Source organism: Ursus americanus, chromosome 14, assembly GCF_024610735.1.
Source record: "Ursus americanus isolate L20-20 chromosome 14, mUrsAme1.1.p, whole genome shotgun sequence".
In the NCBI taxonomy this organism is placed as follows: Eukaryota; Metazoa; Chordata; class Mammalia; order Carnivora; family Ursidae; genus Ursus; species Ursus americanus.
In genome coordinates this window covers 48,163,688-48,175,316 of record NC_142140.1, presented here as the reverse complement: position 1 = coordinate 48,175,316, position 11,629 = coordinate 48,163,688, and the positions used below count along the sequence as shown (strand labels likewise).

General features: G+C 39.6%; 1 pseudogene; it reads left to right on the top strand.

Annotated features, from left to right (window-relative positions):
* Nucleotides 1-5,955: 5,955 nt before the first annotated feature.
* Nucleotides 5,956-6,908, top strand: LOC123785612 (olfactory receptor-like protein OLF4; annotated as a pseudogene).
* The last annotated feature ends 4,721 nt before the right edge of the window (nucleotides 6,909-11,629 follow it).

Sequence of the window (11,629 nt, the reverse complement as noted above, 5' to 3'; positions counted from 1 at the left end):
GAAGCCATATGATAATTGTCTTTCTCTGCTTGATTTATTTCACTTAGCATAATCTCCTCCAGTCCCATCCATGTTGCTGCAAATGTTGGGTAATCATTCCTTCTGATGGTGAATGGTGTAAGGGAATGGTCCAGTTTCATTCTTTTGCATACAGCTGTCCAATTTTCCCAGCAGTACTTATTGAAGAGACTGTCTTTTTTCCATTGGGTATTTTTCCTGATTTGTCAAAGATTAGTTGACCATAGAGTTGAGGGTCCATTTCTGGGTTCTCTGTTCTGTTCGATTCATCTATGTGTCTGTTTTTGTGCCAGTACCATGCTGTCTTGGTGATCACAGCTTTGTAATATAGCTTGAAGTCAGGCATTGTGATGCCTCCAGCTTTGGTTTTCTTTTTCAACATTCCTCTGGCTACTCAGGATCTTTTCTGCTTCCATACAAATTTGAGGATTATTTGTTCCAGCTCTTTAAAAAAAAAAAAAGTTGATGGTATTTTGATAGGTATTGCATTGAATGTATAAATTACTCTAGGTAGCATAGACACTTTAATAATATTTATTCTTCCAATCCATGAGCATGTAATGTTTATCCATTTCTTTGGTCTTCCTCAATTTCTTTCATGAGTGTTCTACAGTTTTTTGATACAGATTCTTTACTTTGTTAGTTAGGTTTATTCCTAGGTATATTATGGTTTTTGGTGCAACTCCAAATGGGATCAACTCCTTAATGTCTCTATCTTCTTTCTCAGTATTAGTGTATAGAAATGCTACTGATTTCTGTGCATTAATTTTATATCGTGCCACTTTGCTGAATTCCTGCATGAGTTTTAGGAATTTGGGGGTGTATGCATCCTTAGATACATATAAACTATCAAAACTGAAAAAGGAAGAAATAGAAAACATGAACAGAACCATAGCAGCAAGAACATTGAAGCAATAATCAATCTCCCAGGAAACGGGAGTCCAGAGCTGGATGGCTTCCTAGGGGAATTCTCCCAAACATTTACAAGAACTATTACCTATTCTTCTGAAGCTGTTTCCAAAAATAGAAATGGAAGGAAAACTTCCAAACTCTTTCCCTTGAGCCCAGCATTACCTTGATCCCAAAGCCTGCACAAAGAACCCACCAAAGAGGAGAATTACAGACAAAGATCCCTGATGAACATGGATGCAAAAATTCTCACCAAGATACTAGCCAATAGGTTCCAACATATATTAAAAGGATTTTTCACCCCAACCAAGTGGGATTTATTCCTGGGTGGCAAGGGTGGTTGAACATCTGCAAATCAATGTGATCACTGTATTAATAAATGAAAGGAAAATAACCATATGATCCTCTCAATAGATGCAGAAAAAGCCTTTGACAAAATATAGCATTCTTTTTTATTTTTTTTTTCAGATGAAAATATTCTTTATATCTTGAGAGACAAAACCCCTCCCAGGCTCTGATAATACTTTTTCACATTCTGGAACAATTCATTTGTATGCATTTTTTAATTACAGGTATTTACTTTATGTGTGTGCTTTACCATCTGTTTTGTTTTGTTTTGTTTTTGGTCTTTCTCTGCTTGACTTATTTCACTCAGCATAATCCCCTCCAGGTCCATCCATGCCGATGCAAATGGGTATTTTAGCAACTAATGAATCATTGAACACTACACCAAAAACTAATGATGTACTATACAGTGGATAACTGAACATAATAAAAAAATATAGCATTCTTTCTTGATTAAAACTCTTCACAGTGTAAGGATAGAGGGAACATACCTCAATATCATAAAAGCCATATACAAAAAGCCCACGGTTAATATTATGCACAATGGGGAAAAACTGAGAGGTTTTCCCCAAAGGTCAGGAACACATCAGAGATGTCCACTATCACTGCTGTTGTTCAACACAGCACTAGAAGTACTGGCCTCAGCAATAAGACAACAAAAAGAAATGAAAGACATCAGAATCTGCAAAGAAGCAATCAAATTCTCACTCTTTGCAGATGACATGATACTCTATGTTGAAAACCCAAAAGATGGGTCTTTTTTTTTTCCTGTCCTCTGGGGGCATATGGCCTAATTTCCCCTTACCCTTATGATATTGACAAATGCTTTGTGGTTAATTGTCTTATTTAGGACATTTTGAAGAAGTCGTTTCTTCAAGGGCTATGAAGAAGAATGTCAGTGAGGTTCTGTCTAAGCTGGAGAACAGGATCTCAGTGCTATTTTATTTTAGCTGTCCTGACTCCATTTTTTATTGTTGGAGACCCTGGCCCAGACTACCTAACTGTACAATAACTCCTAACACCAAGATAGCAACATCACCTGGGAGCTTGTTAGAAATGCAGAATCTCTGGGCCACCCAGGGACCTGTGATCAGATTCTACACTTGCTGTGGGATCCGTGTGCATTCACAGGCACACCGAAGTTGGAGAGATGCTGGTCTGGATGGATTTCTCAGTGTTCATGGTTGACATTTGTGGCAGGATAATAAAATTGCGTATTTTAGGTGGATTATAGGTGTTTAGCAACACCCCTTCAGACATTGCCTGATTTCCCCAGAAGCAAGCTCATTTCCGGTTGAGAACCACTGCCCCAGAGCTTGAGAAGTGGAAGCATCCTGACAGAATGAACTCAAGGCCACCACATACTTGGATATTAAATGTGGACAGGTCACTAGACAGCACCAAGCATGGAGTTCATAAATGTACTTCCTCAGGGATAAGATGTTTATTAAAATTAAATGAAACAATCCATATGAGATGTGAAGGTCATGTTGTAATACATGAGAAGACGTAAACACACCTGTTATAATAAACAATGATTTTATGACAAAGGACTATGTGGCAGCTCTTAACTTGTATAAAGTAAGAAATTCCTAATTATAACAGCAAACATCTCCTGAAACCAAGTGCGTTGTGGCCAAGGTTTGTTATCAGAAGAACCCACTTCTCTGCCTTCTTGAGAAGAAGAACAGACCATGTGTGGAGGTAGCAGGGCTGGGTCCCCACCAGAAGTCAATGCCTTGAAGATAAAGAAACCTAATCCAGGCAGGTTACTGGGTTTTATTTTTTTAAGATTTTTAAAATTATTTATTTATTTGACAGAGAGAGAGAGAGAAAGAGAGAGAGCATGCACAAGCAGGCCGAGTGGCAGGCAGAGGTAATGGGAGAAACAGGCTCCCCGCAGAGCAGGGGTTGCCCAATGTGGGACTCGATCCCAGGACCCCGGGATCATGACCTGAGCTGAAGGCAGTTCCTTAACCAACTGAGGCACCCAGGTGCCCCAGGTGGGTTACAGGGTTTCAGACTTGGAGAAAATTATAGCTTTGAGCTGAGGTAAGTAAGATGCTAGGAGATTCACAGAGCAAGAAGAGAACAAGGAAAAGGGATCAAGGAAAAAGGGGTAAAAAAAAAAAAGCTGGATTCACATGATGTCTAATCTAGTCTTTTGAGAACCAAGATTCATTAAGAAAGCATACTTTCTGTCCAGAGAACTTTTCCACTTGGGAATCATGTGCATAGAAGCTGGAGTAACAAGAGGGAAATGTGCCTAATGAGCAGATAACGGGAGCTAAAAATACCTCTTCATCTCCAGTCCGTCAGCCTGTGCAACCTTGGACCAAGTCCTAATTCTGACTGGGGGCCTATGTTTCACTCCTTCCTGCTGTCTTGGCTGAGGACAGAGCTTTAGGCCATATCATCTGCTGTCCACGGAGGAATTCAGACTTCCACAGGACACCTTCCTGTCAGACACCCCAGCCAGGTGAGTCCAACACCCCAGTGGACCATGGATGACAGGGTCAGAAAGAATGGAATCCAAGAACATTGACCCGTCATCACCTGAGAGCCAATTCAACTTAGCTCAGAGTGAGGGATCCCTATGTTTTTTGGTTTCCCTGATTAAGTTATTAAATTTTTTTTGGTAAGATCTGATGGATTTCATATTCTTCCAGATAGATGTCCCTTATGCCATTATTTATTTAACAATTCAACCTTTTCCAGTGAAATTGGATTACAACCTTGCCATGTCGTAAATGTCCTTATACATTGAGACCTAATTTCCAACTCATTTAACAAGTAAAAACTGAGAATTCTAGGAACATTATATGTTACATTCTTTTGTGTTTATGACTTGAGCAATTTAATTATTAATTCATGTTGATATCATTAATGATTGCAATTTTATATCCTATTTCAGTCCATTTTGGTTTTTCATACAAATTCACCTAGGACAGGTGTTTTAAAACTACTCATTTTACATTTTAACCAGGTTTTGTGATCCCTTCATACTTTTCATTCTATAACTTTTGATATTGTGGGTCTTTTTAAATTAAACACATATATCCACATAACTTAGTGAAAAAAAACAAGTGAACAAAGAAGACAAATTCCCTGCACTTTTGAATCATGAATTGTAACAGTGAGGACAGAGCGCAATGAAATAAATGTGTGTATGATATGTTGTCCACAGACAGAATGATATGAAGCAAATTATTGAGAACAAAAAGATAGAATTGTCATGGTGTGGGCAGGATTTATAGACCAATGTCTGGGAATGCCTTTGCACATTGGATGAAATCCAGAATGAGGGTTAGAGTGTGCCCGTTGGGTCTGTCAAAGGAGAGATCAATACCCAAAGCCCAAGAATGTCAATAAGAGATGTCACATAAGAAAAGGGAAAAAGGGGCTAACCTCATCTCCTATCAGACCCCATAGAAATGAATCAGCCAAATAATGATGCAGGAGATATAGGAAAAATAAGTCTTCTATGTTGGATATAAAAATGCCCAACATTTGTTGTATTGTGTATACTTCCTTTTGTGAAGTGTTGCTTAATCTGTTTTCTCATTTTGGGGGGTGTACACTATTAATATATATTTCTTAACATATATATATAATTTATCCATGGGAGGCTTAAGAATCAGCATTTCTGCACTTCACAGGGGAAAGATTGGTGATCTGGCTGCTTGGATTAGATCCATTCCTGGTATAATCAAGATGGCGGGGGCTGAGAAAGACAGGGACTAGCAACAAAGGGGGCCATGGTGTCCTGTGCGTGTGTGACTTTAGAGTGTGAGCAGTCCCCACAACAGGATGCCAGGACTCATAAATCCCAAGGTGACACAACACAGTGGCCAGAACTCAATCAAGAGAGGCCACTAAGAAGGGGATCTTCTTCAATTCATGGGATGCCTTTGCAATATGATGAATGCAGTGGGACAGGCAGTGTGGACAGGAAAGTCCCTGTGCCTTGAAGATTCAGAGGTAGCAGAGAGGCCACTTCCCTCCTCAGCAAGTCTGAAAGCTTCTCTCCTCAGTGTCCCTCTCCTGTTCATTTCCCTTGCAGCATAGACTTTTCTTCTTTGACTTGAACATTGGAAACAAGTGCCTTCCTTGGGGCCTTTGCACTGGCCATTCCCTCTGCTGGGAACACACTTCCCATAATCCTTGATCTGCCACCATCTCTTACTTGAGGTCTGTGTTCCAATGTCACCTTGTTTGCAGAATTGGTCTCCATGCTCATGAAAATAACATGCCCCATTCACTCTCTGCTTTATCCCTCTTTTCCTTTTCTTCATATTACCACCTGCTACCATCAGAAATATAATTTATTTTCTTATTTGTTAATTTATTCTTTCTCCATCATTGCGTGATAGGGACTTCTTTTTTTCTAGAACCTATACTCCTTGCCTATAGAATGCCTAAAACATTGCCAACACTCAATTTATATTTCTGAAATTGGGGATAATTTTTTAATTAAAACTGTGGAATACATGGCCTTTTGGGGAACAAAGGGATTGGAATACAAGAGATTCATTGAAGGGGACCATATCCATGCACAACATATTGAAATGAATTTCTAGACTACAAAATATAAAGAGTAACATTTGGAATCTATGACTAATAAATGGTTGTATAAGAATTAGTCATGCCGTTTGCTTCTTTCCTTCAAGTCACCTCCATCACATGGGACCAGGCAATAATACACAAATTTCAGATTTTCTTCTTCTTGGCTTATCAGAGGAACCAGAACTGCAGCCCCTCCTATTTGGGCTTTTCCTCTCCATGTACCTGATCACTGTGTTTGGAAATCTGCTCATCATCCTGGCCGCCAGCTCAGACTCTCACCTCCACACTCCCATGTACTTCTTCTTGGCCAACCTGTCCATTGTAGAAATCTGTTTCACCTCCACCACCATCCCCAAGATGCTGGTGAATATACAGAAAAAGAGCAAAGTTATAACCTATGCAGGCTGCATCACACAGATTTATTTCCTTATAGTCTTTGGTGTCTTAGACTTCTTTATGCTGAGCGTGATGGCCTATGACCGGTTTGTGGCCATCTGTCACCCCCTGCACTACACGGTCGTCATGAACCCCCGGCTCTGTGGACTGCTGGTTCTGTTGTCCTGGATCATGTGTATCCTGAATTCCTTGTTACAAAGTTTAATGATGTTGCGGCTGTCCTTCTGTACACACTTCCAAATCCCCCACTTTTTTTGTGAACTCAATCAGATGATCCAACTTGCCTGTTCTGACACCTTTCTTAATAACGTGGTGATGTATTTTGCAGCTGTCCTGCTGGGTGGTGGGCCTTTTGCTGGGATCCTTTATTCTTATTCTAAGATTGTTTCCACCATACTTGGAATATCATCAGCCCTGGGCAAGTATAAAGCATTTTCCACCTGTGCATCTCACCTCTCGGTTGTCTCCTTATTTTATTGTACAAGCCTAGGAGTGTACCTTAGCTCTGCTGCTCCCCAGAGCTCCCACGCAAGTGCAGTGGCCTCGGTGATGTACACAGTGGTCACACCCATGCTGAACCCCTTCATCTATAGCCTGAGGAACAAAGACATGAAAAGGGCTCTGAAAGCAGTCTTTGTGAAAGCATACTTCATGGCCAATTGTCAAAGGACTGAACATTTGCCTACAATTGCTTAATCTCAGTTTCCTGAACAATTTTTTTTTGTATAAATGTTTGCATTCATTTCCTGCTACTATGTAAAAGGATTATGTTAGTGTTTTAATACACATTTATGTTCTTAGCATTCAGGGGATCAGAAGCCTGAAATGGCTCTCATTGGGCTAAAAACATTTGCATTTGCAAGACTTGGTTCATTCTGGAGACTACCAGGAAGAATCTACTTTACCATTACAAGATCATATTATAGTGCAAAAAAAATCTAAATATATTTCTTACAGTTAACAAATGCTTCACAACAAGGGACTAAATGACAGCTGTTAATTTACAAGCATGAAATTCCTAATTGTTTGGCAAATGAGTCCTACAGCTGAGGTGTGTAGTGGTTCAAGGTTCAAATCAAATAAACAGTTCTTCTCATTGTTGGAAAGGAAAACAGCAATTTTCTTTAGGTGGTAGGGCAGTATCTGCATCACAAGTCAACACTTTGGAGATCCAAGGTATCTAATCCAGACAGATTGCTCAGTCCTAGACTTTGGGCAAAAGTCAAAGTCAGGGTTGGGTAAGGTGCCAGGAGGTCTGAACTCTGGGAGCAGTGGAGTTCCCAAGGAAGGAGTAATTAACTCTGGATTCACTTGGTTATAAGCTGGTGTGTTGGGAACACAGAGTCTCCATGATACTTTCCTTTGTGTCCACACCAGTGTCCCATAGGGAAATCATGTCCTTAGAGGTTGGGGGAGCAGGAGGGAAACGTGCCTGATGAACAGACAGAGGAATCTCTAAATATCTCCTGTGCTGCAGTCCCTCTGCCTGTGCCACCTTGGCCTCGATGGGACCTGGTTGTTGCTTCTGGAGTCCTACGTTTGGCCAGGAGACTGACAGCAGCCTCCTTCCTGCCATCTTGTGTGGGGACAGAATTTAGCCACCAATATCCCCACCCAGGAGGAATTCAGACTGCCACACGGAGACCCCTTCCTCAGAGTTCCCATTCAGGTGACTCCCAGACTCCAGCAGGTCCTGCAGGAAAGGGTCAGAGACAATCCAAGTCTGGTGCATTGACCTGAGGTCAGCGGACAATGACCAGCCTAACCTAGAACCTAGAGATCTTTATGCTCATTTTTTTGCCTGATGAGCTGATTAATGGAGTCATTGATGATGTTAAAGAAAGAAGTGAACATTGAGCTCAGCAGCACATGGGTGATTGTTGGCAATGAAGTCAGGGGGCGGGAGGCATAAAGTACTTCCAGTAAAATAGAACACAACCAGTGAGTTTTGCAATTAAAGGGGATAGGAATATTAGGGATGGCGGGATGTCCGATGAAGTCAGGGCATTTCATTTTGTCTTTAAATGTGGCATATTGGATTCTGTTTCCATACTGATGAGAAAGACCTATACCGATTTACTGCTTACAGATAGGACCTTGCAATAGTAATTCATGAGACATACTTTTCACAGCATCCCCTGTTTCTCTGGGTATTCACATGAAAGCAATGATCTGACGAGGAAAACAATGTGAAGGAGCTTTGCTTTGCAATGATTTCATTACCTGAGAAGCTGAACATATTTGTGGATTAGTTATTCATTGGTTTTCTGTATTGTTCATTGTCTTTACCAGGTCTTTGCATTTGTACAGTGGGGTTAGGGGTTTTTTATTCCCGTTGTTGATTGCATTCTTTCAAACAAGAAACTGAGCTGGTTTTTGTTTTTATTTTACCAACTTTGCTGTTTGCATTGAGTTCTAGTGTCTATGTATAGATGTATATGTGGGGAATTGTGTATTAGTAGTGTGGACTCAAATCAATCACTTGGTTATATGGTGTTTTCTCTATTGCTTTTTTGATTTATTATCGATCCTGAACCATAGAGCTGTCACTAATATTCTTCACTTGCCAATCCTTGTGATAAAAAAATTGAAAATTAATGGTAACTTGTACTCTAAGTGCTAATAAATCACCTTGATACATATTTCCCATTTGTTTCTGCATCTCTGTCATTCCCCAGGGGTCCTTTTGTCTCTTTGCGATGAGATCCATTTCTAACAGTTGTGTCATCTTTGCCCATCATCTCTTCTTTACCAAAGATTGTCTTTTGACCAAAGACTGTCTTTAACTTCATAAGCATATTTTAATCCATATATCTTTATGTAAGAACAAAATTATCACTTACAGAGTGCTTGCTCTCCAGTTGTAAAGGTCATTCTGTCACATTTTTTTATTCCAAGTCTTTGGACATTAAATCTGGAATTAGTGACCCATCTTGATAGCACACAATTATTCTTTTATTTTTTTTATTTTTTGATATTTTATTTTTTATTTTTATTTTTTAATGTTTTTTATTATATTATGTTAGTCACCATACAATACATCCCCAGTTTCTGATGTAAAGTTCGATGACAATAGTGATTCTCAATAGAGATTGAGAATTTCTGAGCTGAAGAATATGTGTATTTTCATATTTATAGCTGTCTTTAGTTGTTTTCCCCATTGTAACAGTTCACATTTCTGCCAACAGAATTAGAGAAAATTCTATTGCTACATGTTTAAGAATTCTAACTAAACCAGCACAAGAGATCTTTACATTGTCTCACAAGCTGATGAGTGTGCAATAGATTTCTTGTTGTTTTCTTAAACCATTACTAAATTTGAGCAAATATTTACGTACTTGATCACCTTGTTCATTATTAAATTCCCAATTATAATATATTTATAAACTCTATGTCTGTTCTGCAGTTACCAGGGTTCCAAATGAAGTTGACAGACTATTGTTTATTGACTATTGGTTGGATATATTGTTCATAAAAATTTTAAATTTTGTATAGGTAAATATGTCTGTCCATGGGAAGCTTGCAAATTGGAATGTCAGGTAGCATTTTACATTGTTTAGGGGAGTGATCAGTGATGTGAACAGCCTGAGTTACTGCCGCTCCAGGTTCATCCCTGAGGCTGGGGATGAGGAGTCATGGTAAGAACACAGCCTAGGGAGCAATGAATTGGAGTGTAAGTCTGTGTGTGTGTGTGTGTGCATGTGTGTGTGCCTTGTGGAGTGAGAAGAGTCCAAAATCTTGCGTTCACAGTGTAATATATCCAAGATGACTCTTATAATACAAACGTAAGAACTCAATCATCAGATGGTACTGAGGAGGGGCTCTATTTCAATTTACAGGACACCTTTGCAAGTAGATTTAAAAAATACAAGAAGTATATAATGCGGGTGAGTGACTCCTTTTTCTTGAAGTTTAACCAGCAACGAAGTTACCTACATCTTTGAAATTGCCTGATATCTTTCATCCCTCTCCTGCTTATTCCCCTTAGAACACTTGGTTCCTCTTTTGGACTCAATAGCTCAAAGTAGTATAATCCATAGGGCCTCTGCATATGCCATTCCCTCTGCCAGCACACACCACCCCAGACATGCTCGTGGCTCCTACCCTCTCTTCCCTAGGGTATCTGTTCAAATGTCATCTTTTGTACTGGTCTTGTCTGAACTCCAATTACAAAATGACACTCATATCCCCTCTCTTCTTGATACCCACTCTTGTTCTCTTCATACCAGTGACACCCTCTGATTTATTATTATTATTATTATTATTATTATTATTATTATTATTATTATTTTATGTTATGTTAGTCACCATACAGTACTTCATTAGTTTATGATGTAGTGCTCTATGATTCATTGTTTGCATATAACACCCAGTATTCCATGCAACACGTGCCCTCCTTAATACCCATCACTGGGCTAACCCATCCCCCCAACCTCCTCCTATCTGAAACCCTCAGCCTGCTTCCCAGAGTCCATAATCTCTCATGGTTAGTCTCTCCCTTCGATCTCTCCCTCTTCATTTTTCCCTTCCTTCTCCTAATGTCCTCTATGCTATTCTTTATGTTCCGCATATGAGTGAAACCATATGATAATTGTCTTTCTCTGCTTGACTTATTTCACTTAACATAATCTCCTCCAGTCCCATCCATGTTGATGCAAATGTTGGGTAATCATCCTTTCTGATGGCTGAGTAATATTCCATTGTATATATGGACCACGTATTCTTTATCCATTCATCAGTTGAAGTGCATCTTGGCTCCTTCCACAGTTTGGCTATTGTGGACATTGCTGCTATGAACATTGGGGTTCATGTGGCCCTTCTTTTCACTACATTTGTATCTCTGGGGTAAATACCCAGTAGTGCAAGTGCTGGGTCATAGGGTAGCTCTATTTTTAACTTTTTGAGGATCATCCATACTATTTTCTGCAAACTTGTTCTGAGGCCAGCATTACCTTCATCCCAAAGCCAGGCAAAGACCCCACCAAAAAGGAGAATTACAGACCAATATCCCTGATAAATATAGATGCCAAAAATCTCAGTGAGATCCTAGTCATTAGGATTTAACAGTACATTAAAAGATTATCCATCATGAGGCAGAAGAGAGAGTAAGTGACATAGAAGACAAGTTGGTGGAAAGGAAGGAAGCTGAGGAAAAGACAGAAAAAAAAAAACAACTAATGGACCATGAGGGGAGGCTTTGAGAAAACTACATTGTCACAAAATGAAATAATATCAGAATTTCTGGAGTGCCTGAGGGAGAAAAAAGAGAGAGAGGGCCAGAAGTTATATTTGAGCAAATCAGAGCTGAGAACTATCCTGGTCTGGATGTCCAAGAGGTAGAGAGGACCCCTCTCAAAATCAATAAAAATAGATCAACACCCCAACATATCATAGT